General features: G+C 35.5%; 1 long non-coding RNA gene and 1 pseudogene across 1 annotated transcript in view; both read left to right on the top strand.

The window, feature by feature from the left end:
- Positions 1-22,483, top strand: part of LOC148124208 (uncharacterized) — a 465,649-nt gene that overhangs the window by 21,517 nt on the left and 421,649 nt on the right. The gene's annotated exons all lie outside the window — the stretch shown is intronic.
- On the top strand, positions 7,267-8,174 carry LOC113448550 (olfactory receptor 14A16-like; annotated as a pseudogene).

Raw genomic sequence — 22,483 nt, 5'->3', positions numbered from 1 at the left:
TCTTGGCATTATAAGAGATTGTTATACCTCTTATTACTGCTTTCATTGTATCTCAAATGTTTTGTTTCGTAGTTGCTCCATTATCATTTTCCTTTAAAAAATAGTTTAATTCTTCCTTAAATTTGTTAGTATATTCTTTTTCTCTTATTAACTGAGTATTTAACATCCATCTTTTCTTGGTTTTTTTTTCCTACCCTTCCATATTATCTGAATTGGATTGTGATCTGCCCATTCATTGGGTAGGATTTCAATCCCTTTTATCTCATTTGCTATTTCCCCATTCATCCATGCCATATCAATTCGTGTCCATATTTGATGAGGATTTGAATAGAATGTAAATTGTTTTTTCTCAGGATGTAATCTTCTCCATATATCAATAAGATTTAACTCCTTCATAATTTCCATGCATATTTTGGGAAGCTCTCTTTTTCCCGCTTTATTCCTTCCCCGATTACTGTGGTCTTTTTGATAATCAGCAGTAGAATTAAAGTCCCCTATAATACAAATATTTCTTTTTTCCAATCCTACTATTTTTCCATAAAGATGCTTTAAAAAGATGCTCTTTTTGATTTCCATTCGGGGCGTAGATTACCACTAAGAGAATTGGGATGGTTTTAATCCAGATCTGCAAAACCAGAGTTCTTCCCTAAGGATCTGACCATATTAAATCTGCTTTCATATCCTCTTTAACATATACTGCAATCCCTTTCTTTTTCACCGTGTCTGCTGGTGCAGTGAATAGCTTCCCTAATTTCTGATATTCTAAGTATTTTTCATATGATTTCTTTATATGAGTTTCTTGTAGACATACTATATCAGCATTTTGTTTGATTAATTTGGCTATTATCCTTTTCCTTTTTATTGTCAAGTTTAAATCATTTATATTAATTGATAGTAGTTTCTTTTCTTCTTCCATTTAATTAGTTCTGTTTCGCTCTTTGTCTTGTAATGGCTCCGGTCTCTCCTTGTGCCTAAGGATGTGTCCTACTTTCTTCTCTCTCCTGTTGTACTTGAGTTGATTTCCTTGATTTCCTAAAGATCCATCTCTGTTCTTATGATAGCCTTGATCTTCCTGGGAGTTTGTTTCCAGTTCATCCTTACTGCTCTGGTTTTCCGGGCCTACCAACCGTTCATAAATTCCTGGGCCTTTTCCATAGAGTCTATTTTGATTTTCCTCTCATCCCAAGAAGCTAACATCCCCTCTGGGATTAGCCATTTAAATATGATTCTTTTCTGATTTAGGTAAGATGCTAAGAATTTATAATCTTGTCTTTGTTCTCTTACTCTTCTTGGTATTTGTTTGAGAACCAAGACTTCTTTGCCTTTATACATGATTGATTCATCTCTTGACATCCTATGTATGATATCCTGGACACTCCTTCTGGCAAATCGTATATGGACTTCTCTTGGGCATTTGTGGCATCTTGCATAATTAGTGCTAACCCTGTAAACTTCATCAAACTCCCTCAAGATGTCATCTTTATCCTTTTCAAATTTTCCAGCCAATATTCCTACCATTAGTTGCCCCAAGTCTTCTTCTTTTGATTCCACTATAGTATGTAGCAGCCTTATCCAATTCTAGGTAGACCAGTGAGTCCTCCATTTCTTTACTCACATTCTTTAATTCTTCATCTACCCTTTCTAATTTCCTTTCAGTTCGTCCTTTTCTCTACCTCTTTTATTGCTGCTTCATTTTTCTCCAACTTTGTTCTTTACTTTGGAGATATCCACTTTCATTTCTGCTTTTAATTTCCCCATCTCCTCTTTTAATTCATTGATATCTCATCTCATTATGGTTTTTTATCATTGTTTCTTGCAGCTTCATCATCAATTCCTGTAAATTAAGCAGAATTGATTGGATATTGGCATTCGAGATGTTAGCTTGTTTCTCCACTGGTAATGATTCTTCAATGTTTTTTTGTGCCATGGGCGAAGCTGTTGCTGACATGGTTGTTAACGTCAGGGTGACCTTTCTTCCAATTTTCAGAGTTGCAGTTGTTGTGGAAGTCATTTCTTTTAACATTTGTTTCTGTTGTTGTAATATATTAATTATATTATTCCAAATTAACATATACTAATAGAATCTCTATATTAGGATTGACCGGTATCTAATTACTTAAACTATTGATCTGCTGACTTTCTGTACTCTTTACCAATTACTGGAGTATAAGTTCTTATAGATAAAAATATTATCACTGTGTTATTTTAAATCCAAATTCTAATCACATATATAATTTTGTAAGGCCTCAATGCTCAGCCTCTATACATGACTTCACACAATAGAAAAATTATATAAATATTATATCCAAATCCAACTATATTTAAATATTATAAATAAATATATGTATTATCTAACCTTATTTTGAATATTCTTATACACAAACAGTATTACATTCATCCCCAAGTGGATTAATTCAATATTTAGAGTGATCGCACAATGAATTGTAATATTAATATATGAAATCATTTATAGTTATTAATTAAATAATACTTAATGTTCTTACTATTTTTCCTATATATTTAATCAAAGTATATCACTATTATTAATAAATCAATTAAATCAATTAATTCAATTATTTAACAACCAATTATAACAATCAATTTTTCTTTCCCCAGTATACATATTTATAAACATTATAAAGAGAGATTGAAAAAGGAGAGATAGTTCATCATAGCGCTAGAGGGTGGGGGAATAAAGAAGAATGAGAAGATGTATACAGGAAAAAGGGAGTAAAGAAGGGGAAAAGGGAGTTTTAAAGTAAGTTTTTAGCTTTCTGTCTTTAAGTTTTAAGAGCTTACACTCCAAATGCACCTTTTTCAATTTATATGCTGGCCATCTGCCTGGTTTGTTTGCATTTTTGAAGAAGTTCTGTTTAGTTCTCCTAATTTTTTGTGCCAATTAACCCCAATTTGTGTTTAACTCCATTAACCCCAATTTGTGTTTAACTACTTCCATTTGGTTTTTAATCTCCTTCTTTTGTGGATATCTTTGTAGTTCTTCCTCCAGTTTCTTGTAGTCTTCCTCTAATTTTTGTTATGTTTGTCTTTTTTTAAATATTCCTTCTTCTTGTATAATTTATAATCAAACCTCTGGTGAAGACCTTCATTGTATCCCATACATTTTGTAGTAAAGTTTCTTCCTTGTTATTTTCTTTGGAAAAAAAAAAGCTAGTTCCTTCTCCATATTTTATATAAATTCTTTTTCCTTCAAGATTGAGTTGTTCAAAGTCCATCTTGATCTTTTCTTTTGACCCTGCCATTTGACCCATACTGGGTTATGGTCCACCCAAGTACTTGTTTCTATAGTTACTTCTTGAATGTTGGAGATTAGCTCTATTGACATCCAAATCATATCAATTTTTGACCATGATAATTGTCTATTGGAATAAAATGTCCAATATTGTCCATTCTTAGAGTTCATTTCCCTCCAAACATCTTGGATGCTTAATTCCTCTACCATTTTGAAAAAGGATTTCAGGAGTTTTTTCTATTTTGTTTATTTGTGTTCTGTGTTTTATAATCCATATTTATATCCACTATCACATAAAAATCTCCCAAAATACATATATTATCATATTCCAATTCTATTATTTTCTTATGCAATTTTTTGAAAAATTCTTCTTGCTTATCATTTGGTGCATAAATTGCTACTAAAAGTATCTTTAAATTGATGTCAATTATTTCCACCATCAATATTCTTCCTTCTTCATCTGTATAAATTAATTTAGCTTTGATTGTGTTTTTAATATATAGAGCTACTCTTTTATTTTGTTGTGCCCATGAAGTGTATACATTCCCAATTCTAGGATAGTTCAATACTTGGACATGTTGTTTTTTAATATGAACTTCTTGCAAGCAGATTATATCTAATTTTAATTTTTCTAGTTTATGAAAAAAATTTTCCTTTTGAAAGCTGAATTCAGTCCATTTATATTTATTGTAATCAATTTCTTTCCTTTCATTTTTTATACTTTATATGTAGGGTTTATTGCTCTCATTATCTTTTGCTTTTTTGGTTCTTTTGGTTCTACCCTTCCACCTATTGCACCTTCTTCTCCTATCTTTTCATCTCTTTTTTCTTTATCTCTTACTTCAACCATCTCCTCTCAAAGTTTAACTATTTCCTTGTCTCATTTCTCTTTTTCTTTTCCGCTGTAATATTCATCATAAAATAATTCTGCTCTCTCTATTGAGTCCAATCTGTGCCTTTGCTCTTGCCAAGTAAATTTTTTTGGGGGGTTGTCAATTGCTTACAAGATAATAGTTATAAGTTATGAATACATGGATACATATAAGAAAAATAAAAGAAACAATAGGACAGGGATGGTAGGCACATTGGGTTTTCTATAAAAATACTGAAGTCTGTAGAGATTCTCAGTCGTCTAGGTCATGATTGTCCCCAAAGTGCTTTACCTGGAGGGAACTAGACTTTCTTGTTTGTTCTTTGAAGATCTTTTGCTTCTCATCCAAGAAGCTTCTTTAGATCTGACAGGATAGTGGGGAATGGAAGGATTTATCTTCCTTGCATCTATAATTCACTGCCTCCTTAATTTAAATTTTCATCAAGAATTGATATTCTCTTCTCAAATCTCTCACTTTTCTCTGTACTTGTTTTAAGACTGTTATCTCCTTTCCTTTATTCTTCAATGAGTCATCCGTTGATCTCTGTAGTACTTCTATTTTGTTTGCTTTCTTTGTAAATCTCACGTGTGTTTCTCTAGGTAGTTTCTTTTTCATGGCATATCTTGTATACACTTGGAAACCTTCAACTGTTCCATCCATCATTTTTTCTTTGGATATCTCCAAGGCTCCTGCTAGTATTTCTATCATTATTTCTGCAAGATTTTCTCCTTTTTCTTCTTTGGTATTTTGAAATCTCAAATAGAAATCTTCCCTATTCATCTCCCAAGCAATCATTCCTTTTTCCTTGTGTTGTTCAACTGCTATAAGCCTATTATCAATTTCTCCAACTTTTTTCTCTGTCTGGTCTCCTTTTTCTTCTATTTCTTGAAATCTATCTTCATTCTTCATCATCATTTGTTGTATATTCTCTACTTTCTCATCTGTTTTCCTTATTCTCTCTTTTATTCTTTCCATTCTATCTTCCAAGCGTTCTCCTTGTTCTTGTATTGCTTGCATTATCATATGTAATGTAACCTCCTTTTCCTTCCCCTTCTTCTCTTTCTCCTTCTCCCTCTTTCTCTTTTTCTTTCTCTTTCTCCTGCTGTAACATGATGTGAATTGGCCACTGCCTAGCTGGGCTTAGAGAGGAGGAGGTAGGAATTGCCTGTAGTAACTGTCTTCCTCATCTCTGATTGATTACAATCCTAGTCAAAAAAAAATCTGCTTGCAACACCTGGAACAATTTTCTTCTATACATTAATCCCATTATGGGGGGGGGGGGGAAAGAAAAAGAAAAAGAAAAGAAAAAAATTATGAAGAAAAACCGATTTCATCCAAACATCCAGAGAGACTAAAATATAAAAACATAAAAAGCAAGAAAAGGGTGAAAGAATCTTTAAATATATAACAGTAATCCACAAATAGTATTAAAAGGGAAACAAAAAAGAAAAAAAGAGTTGTATTCCAACAGTAGGGCTAAAGTCAAATTGAAGGTTTAAAAAGAGCCAGAAAGATCAGGCTAATAATGACAACCAGCCTTCAAAAAACGAGAGAGAGAAAGGTTCAATTGCAGTTTAAAAATGTGTCATAGAGTAAATCACTGCCACCATGCAATGTCCAAGGCACACTATCAGAATTTCAACAAAATATAATCCAAGGTCACAATAGTCTCTTTTCTTTCAACTTCAAGCTCTAGCCACTTAAATTGTTTTACAAGAGGAGCACCTGCATAAAGATTTCTTCAGTGCTCAACTCTCTAACTTCTCTTAATGTAAACTGTCTGTGACTGGGATAATTTTCTCACAGTTTATTCCATCAGTTCCTTTGAAAAGATTTTTTAAGTCTCTAGGTGGCAGTGTTACTTGACTTGACTTGACTTTCACTCCTTTGTTACAGTTAATCAGGAAAGGAAAAAAAATCTAAAAAGTTTCTAAAGTAAAAGATTCCCTTTTAAAGAGGAAAAAAGAAAACCAACAAAAAATCTGAAGGCTTTCTTTAAAATAAGTGTTAATAATTGTCTTTCTTTAATTATAGCTATAAAGTCCAGTCCAGTTAAGAAATAAATCCTTATTAAAAATGCAGTAAAATAGTTCTAATTGATTTTGGCTGAAGGTTCAATTTCATCGCTTGTTTCCTCTTCTGTCTTCTATATTCTTAAAATCTCCCCCTACCTTTGGGGTGTTCTCTTATTTCTTGCCAGAAAAAAAAATTAAAATCTCACCCAAAGCTGACACATTTTCTTTCTTCTTCCCTTCTGAAGCTGTCCCAAATGGAAATTAGCATCAGCAAAGTCATTTCACTAATGGACAGTAATATTTCTATTTTTCATTTTAAAAAACATTTCAGTGTTATCATTGAAAATGTGGGTACATAGCATTCCACATTGTTTAAATAAATGCTGAGATATCAGAGTTCATAGCTGTAATAATTTGTTTCTCATTTTCTGGCCAAACTCTTCTGGAGGGAAAGTAGGTTTGTATTTGATGAGACATTACTTTTTCATTGTAAGCTATTACTTTCCTTATAATTGTTAGAAAAGTGGATGTATTGATTTATTCTGGTAATTTACCTAATAGGTTAAAAGGTTATATGGTTGTTGTTTTTTGCTAATTATCTGCTAAGGTAATGGAAAATATTTATGTCTGGCACATCACACACAGAAACACAGACACACACACACACACACACACATTGTACGAGTGAAAAACTTCTGCCTTCAAAATTTCCAAGTAAAACACTTAATTTATTTTTTACATTTATTTGCTAGATTTTCATTGCACAAAGCACTATACATTGCACAAAGCACTATCACAAATCTATACAAGTAGTGAAAGATTATGATGGGTTCAAATATTACCAGTACTCTTTCATAATTGAAACTGGACTTGATCAATATTTTCCTAATCTATTTTCCTAAGCAATTATTTTGATCAGTAAAGGACAAAGGTATGCTCTAATATGCCGATCCTACTTGTATTTCTTTTAGGCTCTGATCCTCTTTGCATTCTGTCCATGGTTTCTAATTGTTTCTTTTTGTTTTCTGTTTTCATCACATATCAAAATGCCACTTCCAAACTTTTATCTAATTGCATTTTACTTCTCTGCTTTCTTGCAGCTAAGCTGCAGCTTTATCATAAGTGAAACATGGATAATCACACCACGGTGTCCTATTTTCTGCTCCTGGAATTTTCAAACAGTCGGCATCTGCAACTTTTACATTTCTTCTTCTTTTTCTTGTTATATCTAGCAATTGTAACAACAAATCTTCTCATCATCTGTGCTGTTGCATTTGACCATCATCTACATAGCGGCATGTATTTCTTTCTAATGAATTTGGCTCTGCAGGATGTGGGCAGTGTTTCAGTCATTGTCCCCAAATCCATGATAAATTCCCTCCTGGACACCAGACTCATTTCTTACTTTGGCTGTGTTGCTCAAGTCTTTCTCTTTATCACCTTTTTGGGTTCTAATGTATCCCTCCTGACAGTCATGGCATATGATCGGTATGTTGCCATTTGCCATCCACTGCACTATGAAACAGTAATGAATTGGAAAGCCTGCATTGAAATATTGATGCTGGTATGGGTTACTAGTCTTCTCTATGGAATGTTGCATACAATTGGCACATTTTCAGTCTTTTTTTGTTCTAACGTGGTCAATCAATTTTTCTGTGAAATTCCACAATTGCTAAAACTCTCCTGCTCTGGGTTCAATCTAGTTGAAGCTGGAGTTCTTGTGCTATTGCAGGATTAGGTTGTTTTACATTTATTATTGTATCTTATGCCATGATATTCAAGGCAGTGCTAAGAATCCCTTCTGAAAAAGGAAGGCAAAAAGCCTTATCAACTTGTATTCCCCACCTCATAGTAGTGTCAATGATTTTATTGACTGGATGTGTTGCCTATTTGACCCCTCCTTCTAATACCCCATCATACTTAGATTTGTGGTTGACTATTCTGTATTCCCTTCTTCCACCACTGTTCAATCCAATTATCTATAGCATGAGGAATAAGAACATCAAATATGTCCTTTCTAAAGTGTGGAGATTCTGAAAAAAAAATCTTTGAATGTTGCTTCTACTCTGGTCATTAGAATTTTGTATTTTCTTGACTTTTATGTTTCTGAGCAGAAAGAAGTTAGAAAGAAGTATATAATTGGGACATAGATGAAGGTAACCTCTCAAACCAGAAGAATAATAGAACTGAAGAAGTTGCTGAGCAAATGTCACACATTTCTAATTACTATCAATGTGCTTTAGAGATCCTAAATCTGGATGTTTGACAGTTATATCACAGGCTGGCAAATCCTGGTTTTTACCAGGATCAGGGTGAGGATCAGGGTGTAATGCAATTGGAAAAAACAGCTTTAACAGAGAGGAGGTTTAAACAATATGTCCAAATTTTTGCTTTTATAAAATGTCTCCCCCTCCAATGTTTATGGTTAATTAAAGTTTCAGATTTTCAAAACAAAAACAGCAAACAAACATCAATCTCTATAATTCTTCTGTCTTTAAATAGTAATTTTCTGCACACATTAAAAAATTTTTCATATTTGAGACAGCCTCTATTTCTGGTGTCTGCCAGGACAAGAAGTGATTTTCCATTGCCATTGGGAGTGGGTGGGAGAGAGATGTATCTATGTGAGAGAGAGTCCCATAGTCATACAGGTAGATTCATTCCTAAAGTGGATTAGAACTGACAGTCTCCCTGTTTCCAGCCAGTTAGCGTAAGTACTGCACTGCACCATTCAGAAATCTCACAACTTGATGTAAATTGGAAGAAATAATGCCTGCATCCTTGTGCAATACTTGGGGAAGGGAGCGTGCATAGAAGTACACCAAGAATGATATCTTACTGAAATGTGATTAAGAAATATTGAGTTTCATTCAAGTTAGTGATAAGGTGCAGTATATCAAAGCCATATCCAGATTTAATGTTATCTCTGCCCCCATCTGACAAATATTTTTATAAATGAATAAAAGATGGAAGATTTGCTAAATATTTTGGAGCTTGAATGAGTGTATTTGGGAAAGGTGCCTTATCCTTTTTAGACAACATCAGTATCATCCTTTGAGGAGGTTGATGGCTAAAGAGATTTCAGCTGAAATGTTATTACAGTTTCTATTTTTATTTATTTATTTATTTATTTATTTATTTATTTATTTATTTATTTGACTTGTCAATTGTTTACAAGATAATAAGCATAAGTGTATACATAGTTATGAATACATGAAATGGGTACATATAAGAAAAATAAAATAAAAATAAAAGAAACAATAGGACAGGGACGGTAGGCACGTTGGTGCGCTTATGCACGCCCCCTCCTACATTTATAATCATCAATTGAATATTGCTGTCTTGCATTCCTGCCTGATCTGTGGATATTTCTTATCTACATTATACTTTGCAGATAAAGTTGTTGTTTTTCTCTGCTTTACTTAATGATCCCTTTCACCTTTACAGAGATATTATTTTCTAATGAATTTACCTTTTATTCACATTTGGTGTGTTGCAGAAAGGAATGAGTCCAAATCCTTCAAGAATTGTTTTTCCTAATTCTAGTTCTATCTAGAGATGTCAATATGAGCCATTAGTGTTTGCTGAAGCAAGAAGCATTCTCTCAAGAAACAAAAGATTCTTGAAGTCTTTCAAGGACCTAGGAGTACTTAAATAATCTAAGCCCCCAAAGCTCACTCTAACAGCATTGCCAAAAAGGCTTTAAGAATTTTAACCTTATTTTGCAAAGCTTCTTCTCCAGCAACATTGAATTGTTCACTAGGGCATGCAAAACATTTGCCAGACCAATTCTGAAATACAACCATTATATTTATCTTTTAGAATAAATGTCAGCAGAAGAATACATGGTGATATTTTTATTTTATTCATTTACTTAATTTTCACATCTCCCTCAGCAATGGACTCTGGGTTGTATATAATAAAATATATTTTAAAAAGGTTTAAAAAGTTAAGAATTTAGAAAGAGGCTAGTATTAAATGCTGATAAAATTAATTGAAAGATGAAGGGAGGGATTTCAGGGCACTGGCCAGAATCAGTGATGTGTGTTCCTCTGGTTCCCCATATGAGACTATAGCACCATGCTTGATTCTCTTTTGGAATGAATGTGGGGGCCTGCATCACCTATGAGGTGAGAATATTCCATAGGAGAGGGGCAAAGACCAAGAAGGCTTTTTTCCTGCACCTCACCAGTTGAAGTTCTTTAACTGACAGGCTCTGCAACATACCTTCCCTGCCTGACTAAGTGAAATGTGCCCATGTAGTGGATGAAGATGGTTCTATAGATAGCCTGGCCCCAAGCCATGTAGATCTTTAATAACCTATATTAAAATAACTATTACACTTATAGATCCTTGAATTGGACCTGGAATCAAACTGCCACCCAATGCAGTTGGGTGTTATCTTCTTCTTTGGGCATGCAGCCTTATTCTGTACCAGCATAAGTTTCTGGATACTCTTCAAGGATAGCACCATGTAGGTAGCCAACATTACTATACTGCAAATTGAAGGTGACCAGGGCATACGTGACCAAGTGGAGAGCCTCTCTATCCAGGAAAGGATCAAAGCACAATCTGAAGCTGAGCAAATCCCTCCTAAGCATGGTTGCTCCAGCTCTTTAAGCAGGAGTTGGAGTCCAGGAGGACTCCACTAGGTTTCTGTGGGTGTCCTTAAACTTCTTTTCTATCCTTTCTCTTAAATTTTCCATTTCTCTGTTCATGATGGGTTAAGTTCATAGTTCTTACCCAGCTGTCATGGATAGAACAGAGGATGGGTTCTTAAAAGGTAGATTGAGTGAGAAAATCTGTTATAGAATATGCTTCAGATAAGTCTTCTCATTTGACCAATATTTCACACATTTTGGACTACTGCTATGACTGCATTCCAAATTCTGTTTACATTATTCTGAGATGTTATTAGGCAATGTAATTAGCAGTCTAGTATTCTGAGATCATAGTTATTGGTCAATTATGTTAATCAGCACACAGAAATCAATTTTATTTTGGTATACAAGACCCTTGAGGGAAACAAAACAGATATTAATAAGCATTCAGAATAAGAACATCTTAGACTGCAGATACCTGTTTCACTACATGACACATGGCAGCATTTATTTAATGGAGATATAATTAATATTCTTCCAAGCATATATGTCAGAAGACAAAATTTATGGAGAAAAATTGTAAGTCTCTTACAAATTGAACATGTAACAGAAAAATAATTTCCTTCTTTACTGAAGCAAAATGGTATTTATTTAAATATATCTGATGTGATATCATTATAAATTTTGACTTTATACATTTACCACTGGGAAGAGAATTGAATTAAATGATTGCATAAAGTAGTATTCTGATGTAATGAAAAAAATAGTTTTTTGGAACAGGCAACATTTTTTAACATTATTTTTCAAAAATTTGGAGATTTAAATATATTATGAATCAAAATCCAATCTGCATAGATTTCTAAATTGTAGCTGTAAATATACTTTTTAAGCTATAATTTGCAGAAATTTAGACCAGATCTCCAGAAATGTAAAATAATTTTGAAATGAATTGATCATTGATAGGAAAAGTATCAATTGCAAAATCATTTCATAATCTCCATAGATATGAATAAAGAGAAAGTAACATGTCTAAATGTCTTCTATATTTGTTTCTATTTATTTCTTTTTTTTTTTGAAAATGATTTTATTGGTTTTTTTTACAAACAAACAAAACAAACAAAACATAAAAGCATCAGCTCTCTTCCGTATTTATATACAAACAGTGTGTCGGTTGGTTCATCAGTTCTGTTCATTCATTTCGTAGTCTCAATTACAGTTATGTTACATAATAAATCTTATTATCAATCAAACTTATATATCCTCATATCATTATTAAAAAAATCATTTGACTATACTTTTATTCATTCATACCTTATGAGATAACTATAATTTAGGTAATTTATTCTATAACAAATCATGTAATCATACCAATTCTATCCTAAAAAAACACTTTATAGATGTGATGTCAAATAGCAAAAGAGAAACAAAAAACAAAGATATTCCTTATTATCTAACATTCTAAATATTCTATTATTGTATTTTATCCTCCAACCATTGATAGAAAAGGTCCCAAATTTTATAAAATTGTTTATCTTCTTGCTCTCTAATTTCAAATGTCAATCTACTCATCTCAGCACATTCCAATATTTTCTTAATAATTTCTTCCTGCAATGGTATTTTCTCATTTTTCCAATTTTTAGCAAATACAATCCTAGCCGCAGTTAATACATTTACAATCAGATATTTCAAGTCTTTACTGTATACATCTGGTACGATTCCCCCCCAAAAAACCTCCGGTTTCAAATCTATGTGTTTCTTTGTCATTTTTTCCAACCACATGCGGATTTTAGTCCAGTATTTTCTAGCATCCTCGCAAGTCCACCACATATGGTAGTATGAGCCAGGTATCTGATGACATTTCCAGCATTTTTTGTATTTATTCTTGAACATTCTTGCTATCCTTGTCGGGGGAAAATGCCACCTGTAAAACATCTGATACAGATTTTCTTTATAAGCTGTAGACATTATCATTTTATAATTTTGCAACCATAATTTCTGCCATTTCTCTAAATCAACTCCATATCCAAAATTCCTCCCCCAAGCAATCATAGTTTCTTTAACTTGTTCTTCCTCTAGCTTAATTCCCAATAAATAACCATATAGTTTTTTAATCACCTTTTCATCAGTACCTGTCAAGATCTTATCTAAATCAGTCTGTTTATCATAAAATCCCTCTGTTTTAGAATCTTCATCATACCTTGAGTGTATTTGCACATATAAGAACCAATTCATCTTTATACCTTGTTCCTCTAGATTTTGTATCGATTTAAGTTCACCCTTTTCATCTAATAATTCCCCATATCTAACTGTTTGTTCCTTCTTATAGATTATAGGATAAGAAAATGCTTCAATGCTTCTATCGTTGATAACCAAACTGGAATTTTCAGATAACATTGTTTTTTATCTTCTCCCAGTTTAACCACAAAGACTCCCGTATATGTCTTCTAAAGTAACCCTGTGTTTTAGTTCCCTTATACCATAAAACAGCATGCCAACCCAACAACAAATCATGACCTTCTAGTGTCAACAATCTAGTCTTTCTTAATGTTATCCATTCCTTAACCCACATCAAGTTTGCAGCTTGGTAGTACAGCTCCCAATTAGGCAGGCCAAAACCTCCTCTAGTTCTAGCATCTTGCAAGAGCTTTAGCTTTATCCTCACTTTCTTACCTTGCCATATATACTTCAACACAATTTTATTTAAGGCCTCAAAATAGTCTTTTCCGAGGCTAATTGGTATTGTTTGAAACAAAAATAAGATTCTGGGTAAAATATTCATCTTGATTGTTGAAATTCTCCCTACTAATGACAATTGTAAGTTTTCCCATTTCTTCAGGTCTAAGGCTATCTGTTGTTAAGTTTAATATAATTATTCTCTTTTAATGTACTACATCTTGATGTCAAATATATCCCCAAATACTTAACATTGTTCATAACTTGGATTTTCAACAGGTCTGCCAATTCTTCTCTTTGTCTTAGTAACATGTTCTTTGACAAAATCTTTGTTTTATCTTTATTTATTTTCAAACCAGCCTCCTCACCATATGTCTCAATCTTTTGCAATAGCTTCGGAGCTGTTTCTAAAGGATCTTCCAAAATAAAGGCTAAGTCATCCGCAAAGGCTTGCAATTTGAATTCTTCCTTTTTAATTTTCATTCTTTTTATATTTTTATCTTCTCTAATATTTCTATTCAACACTTCCAGAGTCAATACAAATAGCAAAGGAGATAGGGGACATCCTTGTCTTGTGCCTTTTCTTATATTAATAGAGTCTGTAAGTTCTTTCTCCATCATTACCTTTGCCATTTGCTTATGATAAATGGCTTCTATTGCTTGAATAAATTTTCTGGCAAAAGCCATATGTTCCAGTAGTAGTAACATAAATCTCCAGTTCACATTGTCAAATGCCTTTTGGGCATCTAAGAATATCAAAGCCATTTGTTTTTCAGGATGCGCCTCATAGTATTCCAAAGTGTCCAGAATTACTCTCATTTTGTCTCTAATTTCTGTCTTTGGCAGAAATCCATTTTGATCTGGATGAATAAAATTATTCAGATATTTTTTAAGTCTTTCTGCTAATATTGAAGCAAAAATTTTATAGTCTGCATTTAATAAAGAAATCGGTCTATAGTTCTTAATTTGCAGCGGATCAACCTCCTCTTTTGGAATAAGTGTAATGTAAGCCTCTGGCCATGTTTTAGGTATCATCTTCTTTGACATAGCTTCATTCATAACTTCTAACAATGGAATGCTCAATGATTCTTGTAATATTTTGTAGAATTCTGCTGGAAGCCCATCCGGACCTGGTGCTTTCCCATTATTTTGTTTCTGAAGTGCTTGACTTAATTCCATCATTGTTATATTACTTTCTAACATTTCTTCAATCTCTTTGGATATCTTAGGTAGGTTTGCATTCTGTAAGTACTGTTTGACTTTTTCCTCATCAATATTCTCTTTCTTGTATAGTTGTCCATAAAAATTTTGAATAATTTCCTTTTTCTCCTTGTTACCATAACAAACTTGGCCTTGGTCATCAATTAACTGCGATATTTTCCTTGACTCTTTCTCCTTTCTCAATTTATATGTTAGCCATCTGCCTGGCTTATTTGCATCTTCAAAATAATTCTGTTTGGCATTCCTAATTTTCTGTGCCAGTTCTTCTTTCTCTATTAAGCCCATTTTATGTTTAGTTATGTCCAATTTCAGTTTGATATCTTGTTTCTGTGGCATTTTCTGTAATTCTTTTTCAAGTCTTTTATGCTCATCTTTCAAGGCTTTAGTGGATTGCCTTTTCCTAATATTCTTTTTTCTTATGTAATCTATTATCAAGCCTCTAGCATATGGCTTCATTGTATCCCAAACATTCTGCATTGAAGTATCTTCTTTTTTATTTTATTTAAATAAAAAAGCCAGTTCTTCCTCGATCCATTGTATAAAATCTTTCTCCTTTAAAATAGAGCTATTTAACGTCCATCTCGATCTTTTTTTTTTTTTCCCTTCCACTTAATTGTCAATGGGTTATGGTCTGCCCAAGTACTTGTTTCAATGTTTATTTCTTGAACACTAGATATTAATTCTGTTGAGATCCAGATCATATCTAATCTGGACCATGATAAATGTCTATTTGAATAGAAAGTGTATTGTTTGGTTTTAGCATTTCTTTCTCTCCATATATCTTTTAAAGTTAATTCATCTGTCATTTTAAAAAAAGATTTAGGAAGAATCTTTCTATTGTGCTTTGCTGTTGTTGCTATATAGTCGAGTTTATTATCCAGAATTCCATTAAAATCTCCCATCATAATTATATTAGCATAGTCCAGTCCAGTCATTTTCATGTATAACTTTTTATAGAATTCTTCTTGTTTATCATTCGAAGCATAAATTGCAATCAAGAGTATTTTTATATTATTGTCCATTATTTCCACCATTAATACTCTTCCATCTTCATCAGTGTAAATCAGTTTTGCTGGGGTAGCCTCTTTAATATATAAAACCACTCCTCTTTTCTTACATTGAGTCAAAAAAGTAAATATTTTCCCTAATTTTGGCTGTACTAATGATTGTTCATGTTGTTTTTTAATGTGTACTTCTTGTAAACAAATTATGTCAAACTTTAATTTCCCTAATTTATGAAAAAAAATTCTTCTTTTAACAGCTGAATTAAGTCCATTTATATTCATTGTAATCAGTTTTTTCTCTTCCATGATTATATTGTGTGATAGGTTTGACAGCTCTCATAGATCTTGGTTCACGTTGTTCTTTGATATCCACCTGTCCACCTACTGCACCTTCTTCTTTTTCAGTCCCCATTTGTTCCTCTTGGAATTCAATTAATGAGACCTCTTTTTCTGCCTCTTCCTCTGTCCTTCCAAAAAATTCTGCGTAAAAAAGTTCTGCTTTCTCAATTGAAGCAATTCTATGTCTCTGTTCGTGCCATATAAACATTAGTCCTTCTGGGATCCGCCATCTGTAATTCACCTCCTTTTTCAATAGCACTTTGGTCAAAAATCGATATTCTCTTCTCATCTCTCTCACTCTTCTGGGTATTTGTTTTAAGACCAGGATTTCTTTGCCTTTATATTTCAACATCTTCTCTCTTGCCGCTTGTAAAATTTGTGTTTTAATGGATTTTTTAGTGAATCTGATGTGAACTTCTCTGGGTAGATTATTTCTCATTGCATATCTTGTAAAAACTTGGTATATCTCATCTACTCCATCCATCATCTTTTCCTCTGTTATTTCCAAAACATCAGCCAGAATTTCTATCATTATCACAGCCAAATCTTGCCCTTTTTCTTCCTCTATGTTTTGAAATCTGAGATAGAATTCTGACCTCTCCATCTCCCACTTCATCATCCCACTTTTATCTTGTTCAACCACTGTTAATCTATTATCAATATTTCCAATCTTCTCCTCTCTTCGTTTACCCTCTTCTTCGATTTTTTGGAGTCTCTCATCATACTTCACCATCATCTGTTGAATATTTTCCACTTTTTCATCAGTCTTCCCTGTTCTTTGTTCAATGGTGTCTGTTTTTATCTTAAGAGCTTGAATTCCTTGCATAATCATCTGTAAAGTTACTTTTTCTTGTTCTTTATCTTGCTTTGACATTGCCTGGATTGAACATTGTCCTCCAGATGGTGGGGAGGCAGAAATAGATGTAGAAGCACCCAAAGGTATGAGTTTCCTACTCATTTTAAATGATTCAAAACCTTCAAATTCTTTCAGGTTTTAATCCAATTAGTAAGGTAGCCAATTATAATCCAGAATGGAAACGTCCAATGGTAAAAAGCCCAATGGTAAAGGAGAACAAAGAAAAAGGAAAAGATTCTTCAGGTACTTCCAGACCCTAATCCAATCATAAAATAATCCACAATAAAAAATAAAAAGAAGAAGAAGAAGACCCAGTAATAATAATAATCAAAAAAAAAAAAAAAAACAGAGCAAAGAAAGATTTCTTCAGGTTCTTCACACCTTAATCCAGCTAAAAATCTCAATTTAAAAAAAAAAGAAGGGGGGGAACCAAAATAACTCAAGAGTATAGATAGAAAGAGCAAAAATCCCAATGAAAAAGGGAAAAAAAATAAAAATAAAAATGAGAAATTCTAAGGCTTCCCCTTTAAACTAAAAAGTAAGGATAAAAACATTGCTAAAGTAAAAATTTACAGTAATGCTGGTAGGGAGGGGTAGCAGAGCTAAAAAAAAGATTTAAAAAAAGAAACAATACACTGCACTTTGTTTAGTTGTCCAAGGCTCTTATTGTGACTCTCTTCTCTTCCCCACAAGCTTCAAAGCCAAACCTCAGATATTTAATTGTTGATAGAAATCCAGAAGAGGTTTCTCCTAGACCAAATCAACAAAGATCTCCTCACACTCCACCTCAAACTCAGCAACAAGATTCACCCCCTACTTTGGGACAAATCCAAACAACTTGCTGTCTGGAGAGCCAAAACACAGACCACCCTCAAGACAGACACACACACCAACAAACTCAGGAAACTACAACAACGCCAGAAACCAACTCCTCCCCCCACGGCCACACATGAAACAAACAGTGCACAACATCTCAGACAAGATCCTCACTGAAGCTGAAACCAAGGTCCTTTCAAAAGGATTCAACTTTGCTGTTGCTCCCAAACACATCCCCACAGAAACCATCATATGCGGAGTTGAAACCAGCCTGACCAAAACCAACCCTGACGATGCTAACAAAATCAGACTCGAAATCACCAACATCCTCTGCACTAGCAAACCACCCAAAAGCAACTTATCCAAAGAAGAACAAACTGCACTACTTAACCTGAAAGAAGACACCAGCATAATAATCCTACCAGCAGACAAGGGCAACGCGACAGTAGTTATGAACACATCTGACTACCAAACCAAGTTAACCAACCTACTCCAAGACCCCACATACAAACCCCTAAAGACAGACCCCACCACCTACCTAGAAAAAACTACCAAATCCAAAATAAAAGCCTCCCCCATCAGTGAAGAAATCCAGCAAAGAATCATACCCAGAGAGAAATCATCCAGATGCCTCAAGCTTTATGGTCTCCCCAAGATACACAAAGAAGGAACCCCACTCAAACCAATAGTCAGCTCCATAGGCTCACCTCTACAAAACCTGGCCAAATTTCTCGCCAAACAACTACAACCCTATGCAGAATCCATCAACTCACACATAAGAAACTCATTCCAGTTCATCGAGATCATAAAGAAACAAAACTTACAACCTAGCGACCTACTAATAAGCTTCGATGTCATATCCCTCTTCACTCAAGTGCCAATAAAAGAAGCCTTGACAGCCATCCAAAACAAATACAACCCCCCCAAGCACATCCTAGATCTGATCAACCACTGCCTATCCAATACATACTTCACCTACAATGGACAAAAATACAAACAAATAGAAGGAGCACCCATGGGATCACCCCTCTCACCTGTCATCGCAAACCTCTACATGGAACACTTTGAAACACAAGCTCTAGAAAATACGACCACAAACCCAAACTCTGGCTCAGATACGTAGATGACACCTTCATAATCTGGCCACATGGGAAAGAAAAACTGAACAACTTCCTCACACACCTCAACAGCCTACACCCCAAAATACAATTCACCATGGAAACAGAAGCCAACAATCAACTTCCTTCCTAGATGTCTTGGTATACAAAAGATCCAATGGCTCCCTAGGACACACCATCTACCAGAAGAAAACACATACTAACCGCTATCTACATGCACTCTCACACCACCACCCAGCACAGATCAATTCCGTAGCCAAAACACTCATCTCCAGAACAAAATGCTTAGCCGATGAACAACACCAAAAACCGAACTACACACTCTCACCAACGTACTTTACAGCCAATGGATTCCAAAACACAAGATTACCCACCTAATCCAAAAAGAAACCCCAACCAAAATCCAAGACAGAGAACAAGAAAACGGCAAAGCCCTCCTCCCATATATAAAAGGCACTACAGACAAAATCAGCAAGATCCTCCAAAAACACAACATTAAAACAGCATTCTGCACAAGCAGAAAAATATCCACCATCCCAAGAAACCCCAAAGACAAAATCGAATTAGAAAACCAAGGAGTATACGAAATCCCCTGCACTGCCTGCCCTACCACATACATTGGACAAACTAACAGAAGAATAAATGCACGCATTGAAGAACATAAGAACTCAATCAAAAAAGAAGAAACGACCTCTTCCCTGGTCCAACACCTCAAAGCCACAGGACATGAAATTGACTTTAAAAATACCAGAACTATCGCCAAAACCGAACACTTCAACAGCAGAATAATCAGAGAAGCCATAGAAATAGAAAAACACCCACACAGCATGAACAAACGAGATGACACCTCCCGCCTTCCAGCCATTTGGAAACCCGCCTCATGAACAGACGAGTACCTAACATGAAGAATGACACGAGACCCACACCCATGAGATCCACACAAGATGCCACCACCACACTTCCATGTAGAAAACAGACTCACACCCACTCAGAAGATGAGACATGACCATGGACCAGAAGCTACACTGCAGCTGCATCACTGCCCACTTCAAACCCCTCCGAGCCATACATGAAGCAGGCCGACACCCACTATGGAGATGCAGCGCGACCACAAACTCGAAGCCGGGCAGCAGGAAATCCAGCCAATCAGAACACGGCCAACCCCCCAACCAATCAAAACACAGCCAGGCCCCCTACCAATGAAAAGACACCCCCACCCAATCAGAACACAGCCAAGCCCCCACCCAATCAAGTCCCACCCCCACTGGCAGTTGGAAGGAAAAAGCAGCTGCAATCTCACATCACTCTGAAAAGCAAGAGCCGAAGACAGAGGCCTGATGATGATGAATGAGACTTCATCGAAACGTTGCCTAGATACTTTGAATCTTACGCAGGAGAAAACCCGAACAACCAAAGATAGATAGATAGATAGATAGATAGATAGATAGATAGATAGATAGATAGATAGATAGATGTTGTGATTGGAAGGTCCAATCCTGTTAGGAACTTTGAATCTGATGACTGTTAGATCGTGGATTGACGTCAGAACCAGGGAACGTTACTCCCTTTAGTTTGATTTGATTGTGAAATGACTGTTGAATTTCAAAAGGGAATCTTAACAGTTTTGCTTACAGTTTTGAATGAGAACGTTACTCCCTGTAGTTTGATTTGATCGTGAAATGACTGTTTGAATTTCAAAAGGGAATCCTAACAGTTTTGCTTGCAGTTTTGAATGAGAATGTTACAAGGGAGGACATTTGATTTGCAGGACGTCTGAACCTTCAACCTCCTCGGCTTCTCAATCAGGTTATCAGCCGGGAAGTCTTCAGGTGAAAGTAATAATTTAGATAATCGCTGGGTGGATGTCAGAAGCAGGCGTCTCCTGACGAGAAGAAACCAACGGGAGCACAGGAGGAGGGCAGATCAGTAATTAGACTAATTAGCTGCTGCTCTATAAAAGGAAGAGGGATGACTCTGCACTCTTGTCGGGAACAAATTGTCTGCAAGAAGAGCTGAAGACTTTGACTTGGAGGATTTGGGTCTGAAGTATTTTTGTTTGAATTGGATTTGTTGGAACTATTATTTTGGATTGTTTTGTGGAGGCTGGCCACAGCTGTGATCGGTGGAGACTCCTGGTTGCTGCCTTTATTTGCGAGGACTGCTGCTTTCAGCCTTATCTGTTTATTTTTGGAAGGTGGGACATAACATTATTGTTCCCGACCCAAAACAAACCATCTTTCAGCCTGAAAAACTATCATCAAACCAAGATGGATACAAAAAAGTTGCAGAATTTGATCGAGCAGCAACAGTTACAGATAAATCAGCTCCTGCAAAGCAATGTGACGCTTCAGAATCAGGTAACACAATTGCTGAATTATGTTTCCAGCTCACCAAGCCCTGCTGCTGTTCCCCCTGCCCCTCCTGTGAGGAAAAGCCCAGTATCCATGCCGGAGAAATTTTCTGGGCAAATGGACATGTTTCCGGCATTTCTGGGGCAGTGTCAATTATTTATGTCCTTGAGGCCTGAAGACTTTCCAGATGATCGGGCCAGGACGGATTCATTCTCAGCCTTTTGTCTGGGCAGGCTGCCAAATGGGCTACCCCTTATTAGTACAGGATAGCCCATTATTAGACAATTTCCAGGGGATTTCTACAACAAATAAGGGTAATGTTTGAGAACCCGATTAAATCACAAACTGTGGATAGACGGTTACGGACATTACTCAGGGAAACGTTCCTTCAGGAATACGTTGCAGAATTTCGGTGCTGTGTTTGGACTCCAACTGGAATGAACCGCTCATATGGCTGCATTCCAGGAAGGCCTGTCTGATGCCATCAAAGATGAGCTGGTCCATGCAGAGAGGGCTTTAACTTTGGATGCATTGATAGTTCAGTGCTTACGAATTGAAGCTCGTTTGCAGCAACGTGGACGCAAACGGCTCAGTATGGAACCATCTTCGCTTTTTCGTGCACAACCCACGCCACCGAGAGTTTTCCAACCCATAGATATGACAGAGGAGCCGTTGGAGTTGGGAGCACTCCGCCTCGCTTAACAGCGCAGGAACGTTCGAGACGGTTCCAGGAAGGCTTGTGCCTTTATTGCGGGGGTCTGGGACATTTTGTTAATTCCTGCAATCGGAGAGGGAACCCGGACCCGTACCTGAAACCACTCTTGGCTCGTCAGGAAAACAGCGAGACCTGACCTTAAGGAGGCCTTAGGTCTGGTACGCTTTCACATCTAGGCCCCGCACTGAACCTGTTACAGATACTACAGTGGTTGGAATTTATGATTCACGATGGAAAAAGGACGATTCCAGTACTTTGTGGGAAGAGTAGAAAATGAAACGGAGATCCGTCATTGGCAGGATGTGACCAAGGTACATGCCCCAGACCTTGTTCAAGATATCATGCAGAATTCCCTTCAAAACCACATCCTGAACGTAAGACTCGGGGACGGGCCCTGAGGTGGGGGTAGTGTTGTGATTGGAAGGTCCAATCTGTTAGGAACTTTGAATCTGATGACTGTTAGATCATGGATTGACGTCAGAACCAGGGAACGCATTCCCTTTAGTTTGATTTGATTGTGAAATGACTGTTGAATTTCAAAAGGGAATCTTAACAGTTTTGCTTGCAGTTTTGAATGAGAACGTTACTCCCTGTAGTTTGATTTGATCGTGAAATGACTGTTTGAATTTCAAAAGGGAATCCTAACAGTTTT

This window comes from Pseudonaja textilis, chromosome Z, assembly GCF_049901715.1.
Source record: "Pseudonaja textilis isolate UNSWEBS1 chromosome Z, rPseTex1.2, whole genome shotgun sequence".
Classification (NCBI taxonomy): domain Eukaryota; kingdom Metazoa; phylum Chordata; class Lepidosauria; order Squamata; family Elapidae; genus Pseudonaja; species Pseudonaja textilis.
This window is presented reverse-complemented; position numbering and strand designations above follow the sequence as displayed.